The sequence below is a fragment of the Miniopterus natalensis genome, chromosome 6 (assembly GCF_054644295.1).
Source record: "Miniopterus natalensis isolate mMinNat1 chromosome 6, mMinNat1.hap1, whole genome shotgun sequence".
Classification (NCBI taxonomy): Eukaryota; Metazoa; Chordata; class Mammalia; order Chiroptera; family Miniopteridae; genus Miniopterus; species Miniopterus natalensis.
Genome location: NC_142086.1, coordinates 40,945,620 through 40,972,358, shown reverse-complemented (window position 1 = coordinate 40,972,358; position 26,739 = coordinate 40,945,620).

Here is a 26,739-nt window from a genome sequence, read left to right as displayed (position 1 = left end):
TCTGCCTTTAGATTTACCTTTTAAATTTATTTTTAATACACTAAGAGAGTATATTTTTAAAAACTACAACTTCATAACAGTTATGTGCTCTTTTCTGAGTATTAAAGTATAAATGATCCTTATTTTGACCTTGGTTCACCCTAGGAAACACTTATTTTCAGATAGTACTCTTTACCTTTACCTATGGGATTCTATTTTGGTAGGTTTTTTTGTTTTGTTTTGTTTTTTACATATTGTAGAATATGATCAGATTTACCATAACTGCATTTTGTAGCCTACATGTTTTAGAATGCAAGTGTTAATCCAGATGAGTACAGATACATGAAGAGAGTCTTCTGCATTTGAATTTCATGCACTGTGGACAACTTCCTCGATTATTTCCTCTCCACCTTCTACAACTCATTGCTTTGATTTTCAAATACTGTGTTCCCAGTTGGGAAGCCATCTTCATTTACTGAGCTCAAGGCTTAGAAGAGATGATTCTAACTTTGGGCCTATACATATACTCAACTACTAATTCATTTACATCTAGCATTTACAGCTACTAATACATTTACATCAAAATGTTAAATAATACATTTTATCTTTCTCACTACATATTGCCATCCCCTGTGTAGCACAGAAACAAACAACACATTATATTTCTTAAACCTCTTATTATTCATTCCCTAGCTTACAGACTTTCAGTGGTAACTCATTAGATAAAGTGCAAACTCTTTAGTTCAGGATCATCTCCAGGGTCTACCTAGATACCCTTAGTTTGTTCTAAGTAAACCAATTTTCTTACTCTCATTTGTCTTTAACTTTCCCATTTCAGCCTGTGAATGTCCACTTCCCTTCATCTATGTCCTTGTAAATTCTCTCCATCATTTAAAAAGCACCCTTTCCTCAAAGCTGCCTGTGTTTCTCCTAACTACAGCTCAATAGGTTGGAAGAGATTTCTGTTGTAGCACTTGCTCATTCATAGTGCAAATGTGGTCAAGTTGTTTAAAACATCTCTGGGTATTATGATGTCTGAATATTGGGATGAATACTATGTAATATTCATGGTTATAGCAAGAACTTAATGAGAAAACATAGCTAAAAATGATTGCTAGAGTACCAGAAACATGGTAGTTGGTCAGTAACTAGAACTTCCCATTGTGACTTATTAATGCTACTAGATTTGATAAACATGTATTTCTGGTCAGTTATAGTTTTTATGTTATATTCTATATTTCCAAAGAGATCCAAGCTCTGTAATAGCTAGAATTATCTCCTATGCATCTTGGCATTATCCACTTATCTTAGCAAAGGGCTTTTACACATAATAGAAGCTGAGTAAATGGATGCAAGATTAACCATAGAAATAGTTTTCCCCCAATGACAGTGTCCATGAAATCAACAGAGCAGAAAATTTGCTGTAGTCCTGAGAGGGAAGGTTCAGGAACCTGAAACAGTGGTGTTTGTTTGAGCCTATGTTTGGAAACGAGAGAGAACATTTTAAGCCTTGGGAATTTTGGAGCCTGTCCAGGACAGTGGCTTCTTGTCCCCTGTCACCTTCATAGAAGCTCAATTGGCATGAGAGTCACATTTTCCCACATCATGAATAAAGATATCTATAAATTGCCCATAAGCATTGTTTCCTATTTGATCATATTTTCATGTGTACATTTATTTATTCATTCACTCAAAATGGTTTTCTTAGTATTCAGTATGTTCCAAATGCTGTGCTATATGTTATGAATGCATACATGAGCCCTAACCTTAAGAAGGCAAGAGTCAATAAGTAATATACATTATTTACTATATGATCAGTATGGAGGAGGAAGAACCTTTCCTGGACCCTTCAATGTTTTTGTTTTTGTTTTTGTTTTTTGGGCTGTCCTGATAATTGAATCTACATAAGACAGATTAACAAGATAAAATAACCAAATTTATTTATATTAGTATATAAGGGCACCCCATACACATGATATAGATAGAGATCCTACATATATGAGAGTTGCAGGGAGAGAGAGTTAAAATGAGGGAATACATCACATTCTGAGCTAAGGCTGAAGTAAGATGCCTTGGGGCTTCAGAGGGGAGGAAGGTCATTGGCAGGACTGTTAAGAAGAACAGATGTTCAGTAATTAGAAATGTGCCCTGCCCTATAGATAGATCATAAAAAGTTATTTCTGGTAATAACTCTTATTGTGGGCAAGGCCCCTAATTTAAATTCTCCTAGGTGATTAAGGAGGTGCAGAAGTTCTTGAATCCACAGGGTCTCAGTTGCCTTTAGCTCAATATAATCTGCATATCACAGAGGCACGTATTGCCGCTACTCATTCGGAAGCATTACCTGATCATATTCATGAGAAATTATGAAAATTATAGATTATTGAGGTTAGAAGAGGAAAATATTTTTGCTAAAGCATTAATTAATAATGAATATGTAGCCTGGCCATGCATGGCTCAGCGTTTGAGCCCTGACCTAGGATCCAGGAGATGGCAGTTAGATTCCCGGTCAGGGCACATGCCCAGGTTGTGGGCTTGATCCCCAGTTGGGGGTGTGCAGGAGGCAGCCGATTAATGACAAATCTCTCAATGTTGCTATTTCTATCTCTCTCTCCCCCTCTCCCTTCCTCTCTCTGAAATCAATAAAGGTATAGTTAAAATAATAATAATGAACATGTTGCTGACATTTTTGCACAGTTTCAGAATAGATCAGCATTACTTTGTCTCCTTTACTGCTTGAAAGTTTACACACACACACACACACACACACACACACACACACACACACAATTTTCTTGTTTCGAGAGACCGTTAAGTATAACTAGTCTTGAAGCTTCACTTTGTAGATGGGACACCTCAGAGGGGTGAAATGTGCTTTGGTCATGAAGTTGGCAGGGGCAGAACTAGAAGTGATCCCTTGATTGCAGTCCATCAATTCTCCACGTGATTATCTTGCCCAACCCAGTATTTTTGGTCAGGGATAATCCAATTCACTCTCTTTTGCTCTGAAATGCTGTTAGAATTCCACTTCATGCCACCAGCAGCTGCCTTCTCTAAGTAGCATTAGAATGCAACACCGAATCCTGAGGAGGAAATGATTTCCCCGTGGTTTGAAGTCTTCTGCGCTCTCTCCACCCACATATATTTACATCTCCTGCATTCTTAACTGAATTACAGTCAAATGGTTCATTATAGAGGCTCAGCCAGGAGGACATGCCCTGGGGAATTTATTCACAGACAAATGTATTATTCACCAGCTTGATCTGATCATACGAAATTTGCAGGATAACCACACTCCCCGAGGAAATTCTTTTCATAAACCTAAATGATTATACTTAAAAGAATGGTGTGGAAGGAAAGAAAGAAGAGCATATGAGCTGAAGGGGGGTGGGGCTATTGCCAGCTTGAATTTAGGAAGCCCAGGGAGGAAGCGATGCTGAGCCCTCCCCCACACCTTTGCTCCTGGAAGACACTATTGCCTTCTCTTTAAAGAACCCCCTTTTGACAGTTTTGAAGGGAGGAGGGAATGATGAGTTAAGTAGAGTTGGCACTTTATTTTAATGATGGTTTCTATGACAATGAGACAAATACTTTCCACATACTTTGTGTTTTAAGCGAAGGATCATCAGGCACCTACTTTTTTTGAATAGTGAGTGTGGTGAAAACAAAACAATCAAAACCCTATAGGCATTTGGTTATCATCAGGTAGCAAGATTTGTAGCTTTATTGCACCTGCAGACAAAAGTTGTTCTACTTAGAACCAGAGTCAACATCTTCATAGCATCAAAGTCTTCAGTATTCCTTGACCTGAAGAATTTAACCTGAACTCATATCTTTGAATGCTTCAGACCTGGGCCTTTCTAGTTTCCTCCTGAGGTAGGTTTTAACTTTGCACGTAATATCTAAGGAGAATTCTTGATTTCCTTTTTCTTGCAATTCTTTCCTATTCAGGGTTCCCTCTGGTCGTTCTGTAAGTCCCGCCCTGGCTCTGACTGATCAGCTTAAACTGACAGACCAACTGCATTAATGTAACATTTTTGCTTCAAGTACTGGTCAGCAGAATGCGGTGCAATTGATACTTCTGCTGCTTCCAACTTCAGCTCTGCAGAGAGAAACCTATCTATTATTAAAAACCCTATTAGTAGTGGTAAGATTGCACTGCTCTCTCTTACTATAGCTGCTGAGTGTTACCTAATTGGCTTTTATTACTTTGAAAACCCTGGGAGTGAGGAGCTAAAATGCACATTTGCTAACAGTTGTGTTCTTTCCTCTGGTACTCACTGGAGATGCTTTTAGATTGTTTAGATTTTGTCAGCAGGAAGGAGGGGACATATTAAAGAGTATCTTGGAGAGAACCTGAAAAAGGATTACAAACTCCACGGCTAGGTTAGCTGTGACCACTGTAGGCACCAACTGCATGAATGCACGTCACATGTGTGGCTTTTCCCACTATTATCTGAAGTACTGGAAGTTTGTTTGCTTCCAGAATCGTGGCATTATTAAATTGTCGTGTGAATGTCATTGTGTATTTTTTATAGATCTGACCTTATTTTACATTTTTACCTGATAACACATAAACTCAGTTCTCTGTTACTACTGGCGTATGCCTTACGTGGAACAATTGAATGATGAGCTTACACTTGCTTATACAAGATGTTGGTTTTTGACTCATGTGTGATATTAGAAAAGACACATCCTTTCCCCTGCCTCGGTGATTATTGTCCCCTTCACATTTATTTTCCCTTGAGAGGTATTGTAGTTCTTGCTTGAAATTATTATTATTATTATTATTATTATTATTAATAGTCATAGTGCAGCTGTAGCATTAATATTTTCAAAGGGCTTTGCTGCTTTTCTTGAACGACTTGCAGCCAGTGTAAACATCCCAAACCACCCCTGTTCTCAAGGCCCTTGCCCAGTGCGTCAAGGTTTGATTGTGAACGTTCTTCCACTTGATGATTCATTTACTCACTGTCTCCTTACTTCTTGACTGCAGGAAGCAGGCTTCCTTTTTATCCCTTCACTGAAATGGCCTTCCTAAAATCATATCCAGCACTTGTATTCAGCTCTCATTTTTTCTTTTCTATCTCTACCTTGCCTTTAACAGTGTTCTCAGTGAGTGACCATAATAGCAAAACTTTTTGAACACTTCCTATGTACCAAATGCTGTTCTAATCGCTTTAAATATAGAGTCAAGTCACTGAAGTGTTTCATTAACTCACCGAATTCTCACAGTACCTCTTAAGGTGAAGTGTACTATGCTTGCCAATTTACAGACAAGGACATTGAGACAGAGCAAGGTGAAGACACTTGTCCTAAATTTCCCACTTCTGGGGGAGCTGAAACGTCATCCCAGATGGCCCCAGGGGTCCATAGTCTGTGCCTTTTGCCACACTGTGGCGTCGCCTCTCAGAATTCCCTCTGGCTTGTCATCGCTGATGCCCTTGCCTCTCACACCTCTTAGACCAAATTCAACTGAGCAAACATCAATTGAGTGCTCCAGAAGGGCCAGCTCATGTCTCCTTCACAGTCTCCTCTTGTCCCCTTGCCCATTAATTGTCCTCAGGAGGGAGCGATAAAGGCCGAAATTACACTGTGGCTTTTAAGGTCCAGGAGCTCTTTCCTGGGTGGGGAGAGGGCCATGTTGGGGACACCGAGGAGCAATACCATCAGTCCTTCTTCATCTCCTAATTATTAATAGTTTCACTACGATCCTCGCAATACCCCAGTCTCATCATTGTAAATGCACGCAATTTCTCCTTTCTCTTTGACCTCCAAATCTAATCAGTGACTAAATGTTACTGATATTTCCCTTTAAAATTCATCTCCACAGCCATAACTCTACCCTAGGCACTAATCACTTCACTCCTGAAGTGCAGTAATGGGTCTAAAAGGCCTTTGTTTCTCTAGCTTCTGTCCATTCCAATGCACAGTCATACACACTGGCCCCCAAAGCACTTCCAATCATCTTCTATGACCCAGAGCAAATATTAACTCTTCTCTGAAGCCTTCCCCAATACTCTGTGCCTGGTTACCTCTCACCCCTGCATCTCTTGGGACCAGTCAGACAACATCATGTACAGGTTTGTCACTTCACTGTGTTTTAAATTGCTTGTGGCCATTACTATTATCTTTTTTTGTGTACATAACATCCAGGAGTGTGTCTGGGACATAATAACCACTCAGTCTAAGAATGAATGTATAACTGAATGTAGGAATGAATGAATGAGTAAATGAAAGAAAACAAATGACTCTGCAGAGACTTTCAGTTGCCTACCTTAGCAAGTCCACACTTCTCAGCATGGTCATAGAGACCCAGTGCCCTGCTTTTCCTTCAACTAAACTTATTTCTGATACTTGCTGGTTTGGCCTTGGTTTGCCTAAACAAAGGTATTTACTATTCTTTCCATATAATTTTTTTTGTCTCCCTGTATTAAAAGCTCACGGTATTCCTTTCTTTTAGAACACCCTTTTCACATTTCTTCATCATTTTCTTTCTCTATAAAGTCTTTATAATCATCTCTACTTCCACTACCCATTATTCCTTTGTTCAGTCTATTTAGGTGATCTATTATTTCCACCATATTGTATTGAAGTGAAACTATCCACCAGAGAGTTGGTGTGATGTTATTTAGCCTATTTAGTATCAAGTGTCCAATGACCAGGATTGCAGTCTCAAATCTAATATGTGACCTTGTACAAAGAGTGCTTTACCTGCTATGAACCTTATTTTACCCATTTGATAAATGAAGATAAAAACTCTTAGCTACTTAACAAATTTGTTATGATGTAGAGTGTTTCCCAACAGTAACAACCCATACTCTGATTCTTCAGACACCAACCGGGAGTCCAACAATTCAATTAAAATCTGCCACTATCTAGAGTTAGTGTCAGATCCCACAAGTTTAAGAGTACAGCCCCACAAGACTGACCACCCACTTTAGACAAGTCATAGTTCTTGGGCCTTCTATTCTTCTGACAAACTGGCTCTAATTGGATGTTCCCATGGCCCCCTTCTAAGGTTCAATAATTTTCAACAATAGCTCATAAGATGCTTTATTTACAGTTACCTGTTTACAATAAAGCATGTAAATGAACATTCAGATGAAGAGGTACATAGGGTGAGGTCCAGAAGGGTCCCAAACACAAGAGCTTATGTCTCTATGGATTGAGGCACACCACCATCCTCACACAGAGATATGTTCAACCATTCAAAAGCTCCTCATACCTCCTTGTTTAAGAGATTTTCTGTCCAACCTTCTCCCCTTCCCAGAGGTCTATGGGTAGGGCTGAAAGCTCCAACCCTTTAACCATTTGGTCTCTGTGGTGACCAGCCCCATTCTGAGTCTATCTAGAGGCCCCACCCTATATCATCTCATTAGCATGAACTCAGACATGATCGGAAGTGGATCATTATGAAGAAATTCCAAAGGATATTAGGAGCTTTGTGCCATGAACCACTTGGGACAAAGAACAAATATATTTCTTATTATATCACATGATGATTGAATGAAACTCTCTATGTAAAATATAATTTAGTAAAATATTTTGAAAATAATTTTACAAGCTATCAAATATTACATAAGTGTTGTTATAATAAATGCTTCAAAATGCCTTTTTTTCTCAATATTCAAAAAGCAAAAAAATAAATGCCCCTTATATCATCACTGCAACACTTAACTCTGTATTTTCCATGTCTCTGTGAGGCTTTCTTTCAAAATATCTCAACTAAATTAATGGTCCAGCACATAGGCCTTATTTAATAGCAAATATACCATTTATGGAGAAATGTCATGATCTCTAAACTTTACACTGATTCTTGTTGTTCAACACTGTAGTCCTCCATTAACAGGAATAAACTGAGGCTCCAACAAGTCAACTCATCTTCACATGGTAACAGGGCTGGTGAGTTTGGAGCAGTGATTCAAATTCAAGTTTACCTCACAGAGAAGTCCTCACACTACTCATGGTACCATGATGCCTCAGTGACAGAGGATCATTATGTCACATTAGTATTTCTATGATAATCTCATTTTACAGTAAAGACAGCATCCCTGCCATTAACTAGTGTGTTATGAAAGGAGACAAAAGAGTCACATGCTGATCTAGGTGTCTGTGTGGGGCACTGTCCTGTTGGGGTCAGCAGGTTGGCTTCTTGCCATCCAGGGATGATGCCTTTTATAATGAGGAAGTTAAAGAGATAATTATGGAAATTAATTTCTGAACTGCTGTGGCCTGTGAATTCTACCAAGCAGAACTTTGAATATGAAGGGCAGTGCTGCAGTGCAGAGCGGAGCAGGAAAATCTTACCTTAGCAGCCTCAGAGGGTGTGAGCCGAACTATCCTAATACACCCCACACAGTCTTATTGAACAGGAGTGTGGGTATGTGTGTGTGTCCCAAGGTTTAATGCATGCCTATGAGCATTGTCACCTGATGCATACAGATGTTCTATTAACCAATTAACATATTAGGCTAAATAGGCTAAACGAAACTAAATGAAATCAACTTGCTCTATACCTACCAGAATAGAAATAAATCAGGGTGACTGTGCTTTAAATGCCAGTCAGAAGGAATGGATAAATAAGAAAAAAAGAATCGAGAAAACAGAGTCTAATTCCTAATCTGCTAATTTCTTCCTTTCCGAGAAACTGCATAGCCTGTTTTAGAGATAGATGAGAAAACACTCCCGCTTGCAAAGGCTTGTCAGCGCCCCACCGCATTGCACGCTAAGCCAGTGCCAAGCTCCAGGCGTGAAGAAGCACAAGACCGATGCCGAGAAATGCAAGTCCTAGGTCTTGAAATAGTCTTTGGTCATAATCGGATTTCTTTTCAGCCCGTCCAAGCTCCCCCCAGCCCTGCTTCAGCCAATGTGGAGGGCAGCGGGCATACTCCAAGTGTGGATTCTGAGAAGCCGCTTCAGAGGCGCTCTTCCCGGAACCCTGTGTTGCTGAGAGGGAAACGTCCGCAGATAATGTCCACGTAGCACTGAAAACAGAGGGAGAAAGGACCATCCATTTCTATTTTCTAAAACCGCCAAGGTGCACACCTCCTGTAATTTTCAGAGACCTACACTATAATTCACTCCGTGTCCTCTGATCTGCCTCTCTTTTCTCTCATTAGATTTAATTCAATAGTCACCACCGCCTCCATTCAGGCAGAAATACCCTCGCCGATTGCAACTTTCCCCAGCTGGCCCGTGACTGTTGCTGCAGTGTGTGTGCTCACGTGTATGTGTGTGTACGTGTATCTGTATTCGGGAGAAGAGACTATTTTCTACGTCAGCAGCTGCGTGCTCCCTGTGTTCCTAATTTGGTCTTTTGCCACTTCGTGTCCACGGGAGTTGGAAGCCCACTCCTGAGAGCGGGGGCACCAGCGGACAAACGCGCCTTCCTCAGGGCCGCCACTTGCTGTGAGATTCCCGTCTCCTTTCATTTTTTGTCATGAATTACCCATCCTTGTGGTGACCCCTGGCATCAGCCCTTCTCAAAGGTGATGGTTTCTGTGACCCTGCTATGCTTTTACAACTGAGATTTCTCCCTAAGCTTTTCCTCTTGCATTTCAATGTCCCTCTATGCCTGCTTTTTGTCCATGTTGCTTTTTGAGTTTCTTGTTCACCCTCCAATGTGTTTTCTGTATGTAATTATCTACTTCTTAGCATGTTTGTAGGAGTTTTTTGCTTTTTATTTTTGCTTCTCTTACCTCTTATGTGGCATGTACAGCTATTCTCTGCTTTTGGAAAGTTTGAGTTATGCCTCTTTGCTTTCTTTAAACTTACTTTTCAATTACAATTGGCATACAACATAGTGATTAGACATTTGCATTCCTTCCAAAGTGATCACCCCAATAAGTCTAGTACCCACCATATATAATTTGCTTTATAAAAGACCTGCATCAGCATGTCCTTTCGCTAACCAGGAGATCTCCAAAGAGGGTTTTTGTTTTTATGAAAATGGTGTGCAGTGTTTGTTTTGCAGAGAGCAATTGCAGGGACAGCGTGCATCTGAGCAGCTAGAGTGGCCCTGACTAGTTCCTTTCCCAGGAACTGTACTCAGCATCTCAGAATCAAATGCCATGGCTTTGAACACATTGTGTCTGTGAGCACTTGTGCTTTATCTTGATGTATCTTGTGCGTTTGTTAGCATGATGTGTCCTAAGATATCAGAAAAGTCTGAGAGAGCTTGTAAGGGTGTCATGCTTAGTGTAAAACTGGATGTAATTGTTTCAATCATGGTGAACACAATAAAGACCTTGTACATGCTCTGGTTGCGGGTGTGAAATGTTCAAAAATGTTTCCATATAAATTAATGGTATGCAATTGCTTGTTCACTTTACACCATTTCAGCTTATGGAAGGTTTCATAGGGATGCTCTGTTTTCAGATAGTGAGGGGAGACTGTGTGTGTCAATGCCCACGTCCTCTGGGAGAGGCAGAAGGAGTAGCAGTTGCGGAATGGTGTGTGCATTTCAGTTTAGAAGATGTATCCATATCTCTTCGCTGCCTTATTTCATATCTTTATGCATAAGCAGCACCATTCAGGCCAAGCTAAAGCTTAAAAGCCTGGAACTACACCATGCACATCTCATACAAAAATGGTTTGGGTTCTCAAATGAATGTGAAGCATTAATTTGTATGCTAAAGAAGTTAAAGGGTCTTGGGAGGCCAAGAGTTGATATTTTTAATAATGCTGCTTTATATAGGGGCCTAAAGAATTGTTGATTTACATTCTAAAGGATCAAATAGAAGCCATAGCATGTTGTCCCGTTATATTGAGCAATGACACTGAAGTTTCTAAATGCATATTCTATGGGAACATTAAAATAAGACACGAAATCTCAAAGGTGGGGGCAGTACCTTGTTGGGCAAGGGCAGGACCACCCATTTGACACAAATTTGCCTCATGTTTCTCCATCTAACCTTTGCGTGTAGTCTTCAGCCATGGCCATATAATTTCCCATTTTCTCTTGCCTAGCACTAAGTGAATTTATTCTCTTTCTGTAGTTAGAAGTGATAAAAGCCTGGTGAGAAAGAAGAGGGAGAAATAGGAGAAGGGAAAATATATAGAAAACAATTCTAGGGTATTCTAGTATTACTGGCCCATTTAATAATTTTTAATTTGCACAAATTTGGATCAGTGCGTGCTTTGTCTTACATGTACTTGTGTGTGTGTGTGTGTGTGTGTGTGTATTTTAGTAAGGGAGGGATAAACCAAAGGAGACAAGAATATCACAATATATACAGATAGTTTCTTAATTAAAACAGTAAATACATAAATGCAAAGTGTGTTTTATCAAATAACCCTCAAAATCTTAGAATGAAAAATATGTTTTCATCACTTTATTAGAAGGGCTTTCTAGCAAATGAGACTTAAGAAAATAAGGGTGAGAGGAAGAGAAAGACAAGCTAATGTTTATTAAGCATATAGGATGCATTCACAGGAGTAGCTGGGTTTATACATAGTAGCTCCTATAGTATCCTCAACAAACGTAAAAATAAGTGGTGTTAGCTCTATTTTTATAACTATGGAAACTGAAACTCATATGAATTAAGTCATTTAACTAAAATTACACAGGTGACTTGACTTCAAAAGATATATTTTTCCCCAGTATTTATTCGGGGAAACTTTTGTTCTATCCAGGAATAAACTATTCTTCTTTGTTGATTAGGTTACTGTCTCTAAGTAAAAATGATGTGATGTATGAAATGTGACATTTTGTCTTCTTAACCTAGGAAATAAATGTAAAACTCTGCTGTATTTATAGAAGTTCATATGTTTCTTAGCTGAGCAGGTTTCTTATGGTGGGCCCTACCTGGTTACTTGAGGTAGATTAACAATTATGTAAGTTCTTCCCTGGGCCCATGGAAGAGGAGCCTTGTGCTAGGTCCCACACTTAGACCACTATGTCTGGTCCTTCCACAGCCACATCCCTCCTTACAGAGTGAAGAGTCAACAGTCTAAAGGAATGCCCACCTGGCACCCATGCCCCCCCTTCTAGACCATGCCCTGCACATGAGGATAGGGGGCCTTTGCAAGTGGATGCACAGTAATGGGGAACTGAGGCTGGGGACAGGGTGAGAAGAAGAGACATACATGGGCCAAGACCATCAGTCAGGCCGGCTCTTCCAGCTTCTCTTTCCTCATTCACAGAACTTCAAGGAGCTGAGGGTTCCAAATTGAGACCTACCTTCTATTTAGGATTTGATGGTATTATTTTTATAAATAGTACAAAGTCTTGCATTTGTAATATTGTCCTGGGTCTCATATATCATAGAAACAGGATTGGATATCACACAAGAATCTGCTTATATTTTGCTAAGGAGAAAGGATCCACCATGGTACTTTTGACTTTAATTATATTCTTAAACATGACATCATCTGATCCGTGTTTCCCCAGCTCCCTCCAGTGCTGGGGAACAGGGAAACACAGGTAGCTCTTTGGTTCTGACCTCCCAGAGCTGACTTTCTTGAACACAGCATCCACACACATGTCCTTCCTTGGCAGGCATAGCAGGCAACTCACACCCTCCCTGGGTTCCTCAAAAATATGACTGACTATGATTAGGACTCTTTTAATGCTGACCTTTTAAAATTGTCATGAAAATTAAATAAAATGAATGTACAATGTTAAGTGCAGTGTTTGAGAACACACAGTCTCACGTAATAGAGACACGATAAATGGTGACTTTCTTCCTGTCCCCTCTCTCTGCCAGAGCAGTCCTTCTGTATTAGCTGGGAAACACAAGTGTTCCATAACTGGGGTCAATTGATCTTTTCCCTCCAAACCTTTGCTCAAGTTCCTCAGCTCACACAGTAATAAACAGAAGAAGCTAAAGGGGCCTGAGATACCATTTTATAAGGTCATTCAGAGTCAACCTAAACACCCAGCTTAACTCAAGAGCCACCTGCTGTGTCCCATCCTGCCTTGTCTTGCCCTTACTCTCAGCTTCACTGTTTAGATCCCACACCAGCCCCAGACACTCATTTCTCTGAAGCATGGTCACTTGATCTCTGTTATTGGGCTTTTAGTCAGATGAATGTAAAGCAATTATCCAGGAGACCTAGCCTGAGTTGGTGCAAAATGTCACAACCCGTGTCCTTAAAAACAAGTAAAAAATAAAGTCATCTGCCCTGTTTATCTCCAGCTTTCCCCCGAAAATGGCATTTGCTGACTTGAATCTATTGTGATGTAGTGTTGCTTACCTTAAAGCCCACGGCCTTCCTTACACGTGATGCAGAATGGAGATCCACCATAGCATCCTTGCTTGTTGCTGGAACTAGAGGTGCCTGAGCTTGTCTTCCCAGAGAGAAGTTTCCATTTCTGGTTCTCTGCTTCTCATGCTCTTAGCATCTAGAGAGGCACTTAGATTTGGGATTGCAGCTCTTCCTTTTTCTGCTTTAAATCAGCATGCAGTGTGTGATACGTTTCAGATTTAAATATGCAGTGGTTCTGTACAGGGCAATGGGGGGAGAAAAGTGTGCCCCGCAGTCCTACCTGTGTTTTAAAACCAAAGTGGTGAAAGGAGAGTGTAACCAGAGGCAAGCATTCTGAAGATACTATTATTAGGGACATTTCTCTGTTGATTCTTCAAGCAGCCTCTGCTTAACAAAAGTTTTAGTATTAGGAAAGCTTAATGAGGTGCTAATGAGCTAAGAAGAACTGAGCTCTCTGTGAAGTGCCCCATGCTGCATTGTTTACAGGGGGTCAAATGCTCTCTGCATATTTCTACATGAGCACAATAGTTACAGTACTTCCTAATCTCAAAGGTTCCCAGCCAACATGTTTTCAGCCTGCACACTCACACAGGGTTAAAGTGGGAATAGGCACCGTGGACCAGAAGTGGGTTACAGGAAATGGAAGGAAGTTGATCCCCTCATCTCTATTCATTTTCCCTAGAGTTAACTGCTGGCTTATCAGCAACGAATTTGTGCTCAGCTTGAGTCAGTCACATATTTCATTTGGAAAAGACAGGTTACAATCTACCTATTGGCATCCCACTGGGACCACGTGTGACACACTTGTGATAGCCGCTGCATGCTGGACGTCCTCAAGATGGATGTCTAGGGGTGAGAGCTTCTCCCCAAAACTATCAAATTGCTTTATACTGGAAACAGGGCTTGTCTTAAGCCCCAGAGAAGAAAGAAAGTAGGGTGACTTTATCAACATCTAAAGAACCTCTTTGTACACTAAAATCAACAAGGCAGTGACAGAGAATAATAAAATAAAACCCACTGATTTAAGAAAAGACTAGTCATTCTTTGCACAATTAGAACGAAGGTTTTAATCTAAACATCCCTGAAAGATAAGTTGGGTCAACTCAATCATTCAAATTTATTTCTTGGGTAACTTAACAAAAATATTTATTGAGTGTCTACAATGTGTTTTGAGAAATGATTTCTGTGTTATAGGCTACTAAGCCAAGTCATATTTTAAAAAATATGCTAATTTCCTTAGGTTAGAATGGTTACAATTTTTGAAACACTTTCACTTCCCATCATTTCAAAATAACTCTCATAAGGGACCACACAAATACTTCAGTGACTGAGGAGCCACCTCATCTGATTGGAAAGTATAGAGATCTATTATAAAGAAGCTGGCATTTAGCTCGGCCCAGAACAATGAAAATCAGCTCCTCAAGTAGACCTGGAAGCAGTGTTTCTTAGGCATTCATAATAACAGCAAAGCTGCAAAGATTAAGAAAACTCTAGGTCAATTTTTAGAAGGAGTCTGTAGTTTTATTTAACTGGAATTTTGGTCATGCTGCTTCGATTCTATGTTATGTAGGGTCTTAAGTGTCAGGTAAAGTAATTAGGGTATAATTGAAAGTGGTGAGTGGCTAATGATGGTTTTTAAGCATAGGATAATAAGATGATAGCTGTATTCTAAAAGATTAATCTGTCAGCAGTGTGTAGAAGTGTGAAGACCAAGTATTTCAGGTAAGGGACAACATGTCTCTTAATCACAGTGAGACTAACGTGGAAAGAATTCTGTTTTGCACATAAACTGCAAAGGCCATGGTGGCACATTGCACGCGGCGATACAGGGGAAAAGAAGCGTGGGCAGAGGCGCTGCCCGGTTTAGAACTGAGACCTGGAATAGTGAAGGCGGAGTGAACAGCAAGAGACACAGGGGAGGAGAGAGGACGGTGTAATAAAGTTGGGTCTGGGGTGTTCGGTGAATCAATGTGTACCAAGGTAAATTTTTTACAAAATGTGTTAAGAACCCTGGGTGGAGGCATACAGGTGAGTTGGGTTAAAGATAAATATCTCAAGTCCATATTCAACAAAATATTTAAGTGGAGGAATTAATGAAATCACTAAGGAAAAGAACACATGCAGTGAAGAGTAAAGGCCAGTGACAAGCTTTAGGGGGTCCATACACTTAAGAAGTAAAGAAAGATGCAGGTTATTGGAACAATGGCCGGGGAGGGAGAGTTGCAGGAGAAAAATAATAGCATCAAAGGCAAAGCAAGAAACAGAAGCAGATGAGAGACAGAGAGCCTGGCTGGGTGTGGCTCAGGGGGTGAGCATTGACCTAGGATCCAGGAGATCGGGGTTTGATTCCCAGTCAGAGCACATGCCCGGGTTGCGGGCTTCATCCCCAGTGGGGGGTGTGCAGGAGGCGGCCGATCAACGACCCTCTCATTTTTGATGTTTCTGTCTCTCTCTGTCTTTCCCTCTCCCTTCCTCTCTCTGAAATCAATAAAGATATTAGAGAGAGAGAGAGAGAGAGAGAGAGAGAGGCAGAGAGAATGGGAACCTCTGAACTCCATTGCATTAGGTGATTTGGGGCTTCTTGGAGGCTTTCAAGGACACAGCTTTAGAAGAATAGAGACTTCAGAGAGCAAAGAGGTAAGGAAAAATCAACAGGGGAGGTAGTGGAAATGTTTGTAGAAAATGGCTTTATGAGCTTGGATAAGAGAATTGAGTGGAGCCCGGCTGAGCGTGGCTCAGCGGTTGAGCGTCCACCTGGGATCCAGGTGATCAGGGTTCGATTCCCGGTCAGGGCACATGTCCGAGTTGCGGGCTCGAGCGGTGACTCTCTCATCATTGATGTTTCTCTCTCTCTCTCTCCCTCTCCTTTCCTCTCTCGAAATCAGTAAAGATATATTTAAAAAAAAAAGAGAGAGAGAATTGAATGGAGAGAGTGGCCATTTCAGGGGACTGACGGAACAAGGGGCTGTGTGCTTGTGTTTGTGTTTGTGTAAGTGGCTTGGCTGCTTTGCCTGTTTCTGCTGCCTGCTGTCTTGTTGCGATAGGGATGGCTGTGTCTGTGAAAAGTGGGCAGGCAGTGGAGAAGGGAGGGCCGAAGATGGAGAGGAAGAGGTTCTGATGGATAGCGCTTCATCAGGAGGCCGTAGGACTTCCATTTAAGATTTCAGTGAGGGCATTAATTAGGTCTGAAGAGAAAATGAGCTGTTGTTTTTCCTATGCGAGTAGAGAGAGTGAGGATTGTTGTAGGTAAGGAGGGATGTTGAAATTGAGGGAAAATTTACTGGCCCTTTTTTGGGAACAGATTTGATCTAGAGAGAGACCATAAAGACCATAGTTCCCTGAAGAAAATGAGGGAACTGGAGGGAAAAAAATAAAGTCAGAGGATACCTGCGCAACAAACCTTTCCTATTTTTTATTTTGCCTAGGGCCAGCTGTTCTCAGAAATCTTTCAACCCTAGTGTTATTCTTAACTCAGCCAGGAAAATCAATGGACTGTATCATATTGACAGCCCTGAATATAGCAGGATTGTTCCTGCCGCCTTCAGCTCCCATATCATTAGCTCAACAGAGGGACTTCCTCTCACTCCAACCATGGAAATATAATTACAAGTAAAACTGAACAAAATATGGTATTTTATTTTTAAAATGTAACAAATTTATCCACTCTATGCAAATAAGATTAAGGAACATAAACAGTTATTTAAAAGGGAAAAAAACAGAGAAAAAGATGGACCTGGAAGAGGCCACTCCTCCAGTCTTTAGAGAAGCAATCTTTTTTGGCAGCGGCCAGAGCATTACTGCTATTGAGATTTAAGTTAATTGAAAAGGGAATTTTCTCATTTCCGCCTTAGGTAAAAATGGAAATTGTTGATGGCAGGAATGTCTATGCCTGAACCCAGAGATTTTAATTGCAAATGTATTCTATCAGGATAAAGCTGGTTTTGACATTTCGGAGGAAAACTGGAGAGAGCAACATTGATTTGTCATAGTCAGAATGGTCTGAAGAAGTGTGGCTGGCTCTGTGCTTAGTATGCGATCTCTTTATAAGCGTTAGCTACCGTGACAGTGCCAGGCCTAGGGCTGTGCACTCAATAGCCTCTCCTTGAAGACTTGTTTCAAAAGTAACCTCTGAAAGATGGGAGAATGCCACTGGGTCCCTAGGCTAAGCAATAGGCAGTCAGAAACTGTGAATACCTACTTTCTCAACCAGTAACCCTTTCTTCAAAACAAGGATTTTTTTGTTTTTTAAAGAATCTACGTCACTCTAGGACCTACTTACCTGTCATCATAACACTAATTGCAGAGTATCAGTAACGCAGCAGCTGAACTTATTGTCCCATCTATTACACAGGATATGTGGGAATTTGTGAGATAAGCGTGTGGCTTCAGTAGCTCCCCACATTCCGGCTAGAGCTCAAGCTGCTGGAGAGGCCTATCTGTGTTTGGGAACCTCTCTGAAGTTCCCTTTCCTCTGCCTTCTATACCAGCCAACTCGCAGGAAAGGTGCTCTGGGTGTTGCCTGTAGGATGCACGTCTGCTGAAGTCCTCTGACCACCGATGCCTGCCAGATGGTCTCATGGAGCGTCTCCACCTCCCGCCCCCATGCTGATGTCGCCTCTTCCTCTCCCTCCTTCTTTTAACAACAAGCTATACAACGGATGAGATGTTTCATGGGTTGGCCCACATTGGCTTTTCATTGACAGTATTACCCTAGGAATCCAGGAATTGGCTCAGCCAACTACCTGCTAGACAGGGATAATGAGTCCTGTGAGTTGTCTCGAGGATCTTAAAACAAATTTATGAATCCGATGTGAGGCCAAGCGAGCTCATCAACCCAACTAAGATTGCCCCGTGACCAGCTTTCCCAGATCCCTCTGACTGATCAAGCCCCAGGAAGGTCAAGCAACCCCAAAGGAGCATTTCATATATATTTTAGGTCCAGGGTAATATACATGTCTGGCAAAGGGAAGATATCAAGTCAGAGGTGATAATTATAGCATTCTGTTCCCTTGGGAATTCAACAAAATTTTGCCTCATTTTAACTGAATGAAGCAATTTATGAGCCAGACTGGCTCTGGTCAGCTGACTATGTACTGTGATTATCGTTGATGGAGTCCTGGGCAAGACTCTGCCTTCAAAGGAACAATACCTACCTTTTTACCATGGCAACATCTTTCTATTGGATTTGGGCTCATCTGCTTAGATTGAGAACCTAGTTTCACAGGCAGAACACAATCCACAGACTGAAAGTCTCCTGATGGTATGTGCTTCTTAGAAACATGGTTGGTGGATTTCTAAGCTCCTAATACCATACACTGTTGTTTTTTTAATGATTATAATATCAAATACTGTACTTGGGTTATGGGTTGTATAAAGCCCTGAACCTTCAGTGAGTTCAGCACATTGTAGTTGAACTTAGTCAAATGCGAAGTAGCTATATCTTACAATAAAGGATTGTACTTTCTCAAAAAGTAGTTTATTCAACTAAGAAACAAGTCAGCTATATATTGATAAAGCACGATGAGGAAGCATGTTATATTTGTTCAAATAATATATGATTAAAAATATTTTTAAGGTGGTTTGCATAGAAAACATTCAAATACACTGGCTGGGCAAAACTTTTTATATTCATTAAGGTTAGTGAAAATTGGGATTATTTTAGGAAATTAGAGTAAACTTCATTTTAAAAAGAAAACTTTTTTTTTAGTAAAATAACTAGGTCAAGTTTAAGTGGGGATATCACTTAAAGAATTGAGTTATATTTTGAATAACCAAAGTAAATAGAGTATATGGTTCTTACTATGTTGAGTTTTGTCTTCATAAAGAAAAAATATCTTTGAACAAGCATTTTATCCATTCTTGACTCTTGTTGAAGCCAGAATGTCATCTGACTATTAAACATATACATTATCTTCTAAAATGTATGGAGATTTAACTTTATATATTTATATTTCATTCTAACGCCTTGAATCAAATCATGATCAGTATTTTTTCGATGGAATAATCTCTTACCTTGTAAGTAATGTCACAAAATTTAGAATACAGATATCATATTACATCTATGAAAAAATACATATGTTTTTCCAAATAGATGACTTAATAGTTTCATGAGACAACTCATTGGAAAGTTGAAGTGAGGCATTTTTGCAAGTATAAATAAAGAATGACTGAGTTTTTATTAATGTTCCTGGAAGTCATCTGTGAAGAGACTACACAAACTTAATTCTAGATGTGCTTTAACATAAAAATAAGTGCTTTGTATTTCATTCTACTTTTTAGCTCCATAGACACCAATCATGAGCTTATGTGAAGATTGCATAGTTCAAAACATGAATTCACAGTCCTCCAATAGGAGTGTTGCATAACCAGCTTGAATGACCCTTTCCACCTTTTTCCTAAATAAAAGTGCTCTCTGACTGGTCCAGGGACTTGACTCCATAGCATTGTGGGAGGCAGGCATTAAAGTGCTGGCTTCTAACACCATCTGTATGACTTAAATCCTAAGAGATAGACTGTCTCTGCTGCCAAGGCCAGAATCAACCTCAGCTGCCAAATGCTAGACTGAAAGAGGAATGTAAACAGCTTGATGGAGGGGTGGTTCCTGGTGCACCTGTGGTTTTGACAGTTTTTGCTGCTGCTTGAGGAGGAAACAGGTTGCCTGTTTGTTCTTCAAGAGCACTTCTGGCATCCAGGTATTATGCAGGCAGGCACTGCCAGCTGTGAAGGCTGCTGCTTCCTTGTCACTTCAGAGAAAGATGCTCCTGCAGGAAGATCCCTCTTGCTATTTCATTCAGGGAGCCTGGGAAAAGGAGACAAGAAAGGATCAAAGACAAAGCGCAGGTCACGAGAGGGGCAGGAGTCTGAAATAACTTGTGCGGAAGTCCCGCTTTCAAACTCAGGAGTGGTACAACAGATAAGAATTACTTAATTATAACAACCTTTGAAATTATGAGTTGACTGATAGGTGAGTGAAAGAAAAGAAAATGCATATATACTTAATTTGACTGCCTGTAACTTTATAAAATTAATGTTCCCTCTTATTGAATAGTGAGTAGGACAGCCTGTCTACGTCAGCGATTTTCAACCTTCTTCATCTCATGGCACATCAACTAGTTACTGAAATTCTGTGGCACACCAAAAAATATATTTTTTGCTTATTTGACAAAAAATAGCTATAATTTTGATTCATTCATACCAGACGGCTATTGTTGTGTTGGCTGTTGCTATTTTTTTATTTGACAATTTAAGGGCAAAGAGTTCAGTGCCCCTGACTAAATTGCATTTTTAAAAATTCTTGTGACACACCAGTTGAGAATTGCTGGTCTAGGCCAGGACATCATAAATGCAGCAAAATAAAATATTAAATATTAAATCATAACTTTTTAATCAGAAGTTGTTAAATGAAAGGATGTGTTTCACAGATAGTTTGGCACTCTTGCATACATTATTTCATGATTAAATTAAACACATATATACCTTAAGACAGATAGCAAAAAATTAAAATTAAAATTAAATTTAAAGTTTAAAACATTTTATCAATTATTAAACTTATTATAGAACTTTAATACTTAAAATACCGCGATTTAATTGATATAATGGATCAATAGAACAGAGAGTCTAAGATAGATTAAAGAGTATAAGAGAAAGTCATGTATGATAAAAAGAGCTTTTCAAATCTCTCCAGAAAAGGTAGATTATTCCATAAATTGTGTGAGACACCCAGCTAGCTCTTAGGAAGAAAGAAAAGCTGATCCCATTCTTACTTATATTAGACAAAGGACCTTGTATTTATTTGAAGAAAAGTAAAAATGAATAAAAGACTGAAATGTAAAAGTTAAAAATAATCGCAAAGTTAAGAGACAGTATAACTGAATTTTTAAAAGTTCCATTAAATAACATTATAAAATTAGAAACAATAAAGAAAAAGATATATAAATATTATCACATAAACCAACAACAGTTTTTAATGACCCAAAAAGCAAAATATGGTAAACTTGAAAACAATGAAAATTAATAGGAAATATTTGCAATAATATCATGGATAAAACATTCATTTTCTTAATATATAAAAGCTTTTACCAATCAGTAAGGGTAAAAATGGTAATCCCAACAGAAAAATTGGCAAAGGATCTAAATAGACAACAGACAAAAGATGAAATGTGAGTGGCTAGTAAGCACAGGTAGAGACGTAGGTAGGTAAGTAGGTAAGTAGGTAGGTAGGTAGATAGGAAGGAAAGAAGAACTGGAGAGAGCAAGTCCAAGGAAAGAGGGAGTGGAATGGAGGGGGCAGGAGAGGAGGGAGTGAAGATTGGGGAGGGAAGAGCAGACAAAGGAAAGCAAAGGAAGAAGGAAAGAAAGAAAAGAAAATGCTGTTGATCACTTAACAAATTGGACAAAGATTTGGAGAATGGGCCATTCCTGTGCACTAATATATAATATATTCTAATGCTAATTGTGCATAGATTTAACCTAGCAGTGTTAGTTCTAGAAAGTTATTCTAGCTAGTATTATAACTATAAAGTATTCACAGCAGATTGCTTTACAATAGGAATTATAATAAAGAAAACAATCTAAATAGTCATCAATTATTTAATTGGATGATGGCTCATATTATAATTGGATTTTATAGTTCCATTGAAATAATTATGTAGAATGAATTTATTTGAATAGCTGTCCGGAACATATTGTCGAGTTGAAATAAAAAGAGATTGTACATTTTCCAAGTCATGTATATTTGTGTTTATATTAATATATGTATACATATGCATCGATACTAAAAGTCATAACAAGAAACATCAATAATGGTAATTTCTAAGTGGTGGCATTGGAGGTAACACATTATTTTTACATTTCTACATTATGTGACTTTTTCTATGAAAGTATATCATTGTTATAAATTGAATAAAATTTATTTTTAAAAGATAAAAATCATTTTACTAATTTTAATCTTGATTTGCCTTTTTTTTGTTGTTTTAATAACTTGCATTTTTCAGCTTGAGTAAAGTAAGATGATTGTCTGTGCATTGCTCTTCTACCAACATTTTATCTGGAATTATGTTGCCTGAAGAATTAATCAGGGAAAGTTCTATGCTCATATCTTTCTGTATTTACTGATTGTTCATTCTTGGCATATTTGGCATTTTGTTTAATCTATAATTCAAACATACTCCTCATATTTCATAAGATTTGATGATCTAGTTTGTAATTACTTTCATTATTATAAAATCTTGAAATTTGTTAGGTCAATAAATAGGGTTATAAATAAATTATTTTCAACCTCTTCTTTACAATTCAAAATGCCTCCATTTAGTTTTGAACATGTCTCAATACATCCACAAAAAGCCTCTAAACAAAATTAAGTTTAATTCACTCTCAAGGAAAGCACTTCTACAGACCATTTTCAGAAAGGGGGAGCAATTTAAATAAATTATCAGATGCTCGTTTTATATAGATGAGTGCTGCTAATTACAATTAGTCTCATCTATTCATTAAAACCAGTCCAGCAAGCTTGGATAAACTTGGTCAGCAGTGAGTCGCTGCATTTCTATGAAAGCCTTTAAATATTTCTTTAAATGTATATTTTTGAATTTTTACTTACTTAGATAATTTTTCAGGCATCCACAAATACTGAGGTTTTACAAAACTTCTAATTTGTGCATACTCCTTCTTGTTTGATATATTTAGTCTTTAATTAAGCATTTTCAATACTCCCCTCTCAGTATTCTCCGTTCTCACCTCTCTACCTTCAAATCATCAGTTGTTTCATGTTATCAAATAGGTTTGTAGAGCAAGTTAAATGTTTCAGGAGAATCCTCCCATTTTTCTTGCATGCAGTTCAATTTGGTGTAAGTTATTTCTTATTTGACTGTCCCAGGGTGGTGTCATCTAAGTTATCACATTCTCTATTTCATGACTTACTAAGCTTGTGATAGAAAAAGAAAACTGGGGTTAACATTTATAAAACCACTACAACATACCACTTGTTTCTCTTTCCTAGATTATCCAGATTTTCTAGGTAATAAAGATAAACCATGTACTGATTTGCTTGTTTTATTTTATTGTTATTGTAATTTCTTTCCCTAAAAACTTAGAGTGTAAACAATTCCAAGGAGACTGACTGTCACTTCGTTTAAGCAAGCTTCCTACAAGCACACTTGTGATTGACCATGTGACTTGCTGGGCTGATGCTTTCTTTATATAACCTGCTGGTTTTAACAAGCTCTCCAAGCCGGACAGCTGCTGAGGGGTTTCTACCAGAGAGCCATATGTTTAGCCACCTTAGCCACAGCCTAACCCACAAGCCCCTCCTTTTATACATTTTCAATAGGTATGCTTTTGTTAGAAGATCAACTAAGTTACATGATTGTACAATCCTTTTGTCAACTCATAGGTCGGAAGCCATTTCTATCTATTTATACTTATATCTCTAGTATCTAGTTCCATGTCTGGCACATTATGGATACTCCTTAAATATTTGTTGACTAAATAGATGTTTTATTTATTAATTGGACAGAAGTAGCCTTAACATGTGGGAGTGCTTTCCTCAGTTATAGTTTAAGCTGTGAGGGTAACAACCACAACAGAGGACCTTTTTAGAGTGGTGGCTCTCTGTACTTTACCAGCAACAACACTGGAAGTTCTTGAGGGTTCTTTGGGAATTCCTTTAGCAACTTAGCAATTAATTTAAATGCACTGTAATTAATTTCTGAGAAACCTGCAAAAGCCTATTAGCTGGTATTTATAAACCAGCTGATACTAACTTAGGAGAGCAGTTTGGAATAAATCAGCCTATATAAGCTAAATATGCTGCCCTGGCATTTGTCCAAATAGAAATAGACTATTTCCAAGTTTCAGAAAAGGTAATTAAATTCAGCTTAAAATGCATCTAAAAGCCATTGTCTGATGTACTGGCCCATGGAAATAAATAATTACATATTGCATTAATAGAGTATCTATTTACTAGGAGCTCAAAACACTATTTTAATAAGCAGATCTGCATAATATTCTCATGAATGGAAAAGCATGTTTTCTGTGTATGTTATTTACTGAAAGATAATACTTCATGGACAGTCATTGGCAGATCATGAGATATCCATTCTCTTTTGAGTTATGGTTTCATAATCTCCCCAACAGAAATTATCACCCAGCACCCTGTCATCAGTGGGGCAATGATTTTCGCTTTCTTCTTAAAAAGCAAATGACTCTGCGAACAGATGGTACCACCTACTTTCCAGCACTTTCTGTAACACACCTGTTCTCAAAGGCTCAGCCCCTGATTGAGCTATAACCACAGTGTCATCTCACACATTTCAAGGCTCTATTTCTTCTAAATTGAAAACATGTAATAGTGCAAACTTGCCTCCTCCCTTCCAACTGCCCCACTCTTTTTCACCCTCTGCTCTCCACTGACACAGACACACAATAGGAAACCTGACATGAGCACACTGTTTCTGACCTTTAATTTCTCCCCTAGATCAGAGATTACAATTATAGTCTCATTCTCCTTTCATATTAACCTCTTTTTTTACCGATTTGGTCTTCTCTTGACATTCAACTTGCAATCTACTTGACTAACTGGACTCATAATTGTGTCTCTCTACATTGGAAAATTGTAAGTTTCAAAATGTGCTTGCTTATTTACTCCCCCCCCTCGAAATTAGATGACTCAATAGATACACTATGTATTTTGCCTCCCTGCCATACCAGAAAAAGTTCCTTGAAGGCTTTGAATCCTTAACAGAGTGTCCTGGTCATTCTCTCCACCTGCAGATGACTTTGTCCTATTATCTGCCAAATCAAGAACCTTCTTCCTTAAACAGATTCTTATCATAGCTCTTTTTAGGTTTCAGTTAAATAGTTACCCAAAAATACAACATGACCCCTTAAAAATGTAGGAACGCTGCTGACCTCAGTGCTGCTCACCACAGCTATTAGGTGCTTTCTGTAAGAAGATAGGGGGCAGAATGGTAGGAGCTGATGGGATACTGTGAGTGTAGAATGATGTTGAAGAATACTGCCCCTCCCCCCCAAAATCAAAACTTGCAAATCTCAGGTATAGAGGATACAATATTAAATGTAATATTTATATACCTGATCTTTTGGTGCAGTTGAAAATGGTATCTTATATTCTAGGCCATATAATCCTAATTATGAATCATAGTTAATAAAAAAATCCATTAAATGTGGATTTAAAAACCCATTAAAACAACCACTTTTCTGTACACTTGGAATTTCAACAATGTGCGTGTATTACCTTTATAATATTAAACTTAATTTTTAAAATATGCAGTTGAAATAGGAGAAACAAGAAACTGAGTAATTATGAGATATATTTATTCTTCATTAGAGCTATTTCATTTAAATAAGTCAGACTATGAAACCATTCTTAATGGATCTGCCTAATAACTTAGAAAGGATGGACGTCTCAGATAATTTCATCAGGCTGTGGGAAACCAAGAAAAGTGGTGATAAATTAATATAAGCAAATCTTTCATTAACATATGTGAATACATATCTAAATTTTGGGGTTAAAAATCAGTGGTTATGTGTATTTTCCCCCTTTTCATTTTTAGAAGAGAAGAGAATTTGGTTTAATGTTATCAATGTGGAAAACCAAAAGGTCCAGGAGAAAGGACAAATCTGTATGAATTCCAGGTGTTGCAAGCACTGTGGAAATGGTGATTTGATTCTATTAGCTGACTAATTCAATTAAGAGGAGACTAGCAAGAATCAGGAGAGCTTCTGAGCACTTTATTTAAAAACTACGGTATAACCTCAGGGTTTTGCTGAAGTGGGTATTGTAGGCATAGAAGTCGAGGATAATTTTGTGCAATTATGCTTTGCTAAATGAGCAGAGCTGCAGTTTAGGTAGGAAATGTCTGTGGATTCCTGGTGTCTTAGAAGAAAGCCTTTTGGCCATTTGGGTATTTTATGTAAATATAATTCTTTCTGAGCTTGAGGAACTGATCTAAGCTGAGGAGCAATCCTAGAAAGAGAGCGGAAAATTCCCAGAGGCCCCTTCAACAGTCCTAACTTGTCTCCAGCCTAGTTCTAAATTTCATCACTCTGTCCTTCCCTCCCTCAAGCACTTGAGCCTTAAACACTTCCTTCACAAACAGTTACTGAGATCTTAACATGTGTTGGAAACTGCTCCAAAGGCTTTCATGTATTAACTCAGTTATTCCTTCACAACTATGGGACAGAAACACACTAACTGAGCCCACTACTCTCTACTACTTGCTTGTTTTCATCCTATCATAAAAACTATAAACTCTTCCCTGAGGGCAGACAGCAAATTGGATTAGATTAGCCACATCTAATTCTATGACATGATCTTTTAAAATAGATGTATAATTCACTTTGGATGTTGTTTGTCAAACAAAATTAGAAAGCAATTGTATGAGCCAGTGAAAAGGCAAAGTTTATTCTCCTGGAGAACAGGTTTTGCCACTTGTGAACTGTGCCACCCATTGACAAGATGAAAGTAGGCATTTCTGAGCCATCTTGGCCTCTTTCAGCTTCTAAATGGCAATTGGGTGTCTTGCTGAA